Below are 1950 nucleotides of genomic sequence, written 5' to 3'. Positions count from 1 at the left end.
GAGACTCATTTATATTATATAGACTATAGCCATTCAATCCTTTTCTCTATACCTACCAGATTGGTTCAGGTCATGGGGACTAGAGGAAGAATATGTCTTTGTCCACCATGTTTTCTGTAGGGCTGGCTGGGTTAATATGTGACTTCGTCAAAGTCACAGCCCTTGACGAAGGCCTTCCTTAGTTCTGTTTACAACATTCTTCCCTTCAGGCCTCAGCCTCTTCAGAGATTCTGTACCACTGCCTGGTTTCACTGCTCTAAGCAGACTCTTGTCCACTGTCTTTTTATTAAGCTCTTCAAATTACCCACTGTGAAATTGCCATTTTTACCTGACCCTGCCTTATATACCCTACAAAGTCAAACATGTGTGTATATGTACTGATGACCAGCAAATTGGCCCTATTTGCCAACCCCATCACTCCCCCCCCCCAAAAAAAAAACTATAGGAAGTCTTTCACTCTAGAGGAGAGACTTAAGGTCCCCAATCTTAGTTTTAGGTTGATAGTCATCGTAAGAAAATAACGTGTGTATGTATGTTTTACAATATAGTGTATATCTGCTGGCTCATCTTCCTATCCACATATCACCCTGGAATATGAGTGTATTCATAACCAGTTTACTTGATAAATTACTTATATATTAGTCCAAAACAGAAGAATTTTGGCAAGTTTGTGTGGTCAAACTAATACGTTTTTACAAGTGTACACAATTTTATATTTTTCTTGTGGTTTTATTTTCTTCAGCTCTCACACTTAAATTGTGCAAATAACTTTCTCTTCACACACACCTTGTTCAGATTTTTTCTAAGCAATTAGATATATTTAAAAACTATTAGTGAGTGTAAGTAGTATCGTTTCTTCCAGAATTAATACCGGACATAAAAAAGAGACTGAGCAACACAATCGCAAGCAGAAATAAATATTTAAAAAATGCAGCTGAATTATGTTTAACTCCTCTGCTTATATGTTTCATAAAAGGATAGTCAGGTGCAGTACTAATTAACTTGAAAAGGACGTTTTAAACTGCTTTACATGTTAATTATTTTAAAAACTCTATTAGAAGCTCAAGTTTCCTTTCATGCCATGATGGCTTATTCTTCCTATTTGAGTGCTGTCATTTGGCTATTTTGTAATGACATAAATAACTCTGTACTATATGTTGTCTCGAAGCATTCTAACTTTTAGAACCATCTTTAGCATGTTATTATATAGAGTTATATACTGTTGGACACCTCCAGTCTCCAGGATAGTTCTATAAAATGGAAGACTTGAGAAAACATGTTGGACAGATTCTTACTGGGGCGTGGAGAGAGTAGAGTGTGGTTGACCACATCCCTAAGGAATGCTCTCAAGGAAAATGTAATAAAGTTAACACTACATTTAAAATTTTCAAAATATAATTGGTTGGCTGAGGTTTTAAATGGTGCCTTGCCAGGGGTGTTTGACTCTAACCCCCTAATTTTCTTTACAGATTCCTATAAAGATAAGAAAAAAGGTAAATTAGATGTCTGGCCACTATCAAAAATATTAAGCAAAAGCGGTCCTATTCACTGTTGTGCATTTCTTTTTAATGTGATCAGAATACTGCTAATGTCCACTTGCATAGCTCCACATGCAGAGACTATGGCTAACATAACAATAAGACAGCTATGTGAAAAGAAGATGCAAGTGGTGGCAAATTAAAACTCAGGCATGAGGGTGGAGTCTTCAAAAGTAAAATTAACTAAGCAAGGAAAGGACAATGACATGGCTCTGCACACTAGAAACTATATGTTTTCACATAAAGAGTACTTTTGCTAGGTCATCTCTTAAAGAAGAAATACACCAAATAAATGCCAGCAAAGGGCAAGGAATGAGCCTGGAACTATGTATCCCTTGTTGGTCAGGTCGCCTCTGGGTGCGCCATGTTTTATGAGTCATCTCTAAATATTCTTTTGAGTCAAATGTCATAG

This window comes from Pteropus vampyrus, unplaced genomic scaffold (assembly GCF_000151845.1).
Source record: "Pteropus vampyrus isolate Shadow unplaced genomic scaffold, Pvam_2.0 Scaffold39, whole genome shotgun sequence".
In the NCBI taxonomy this organism is placed as follows: Eukaryota; Metazoa; Chordata; class Mammalia; order Chiroptera; family Pteropodidae; genus Pteropus; species Pteropus vampyrus.
This window is presented reverse-complemented; position numbering follows the sequence as displayed.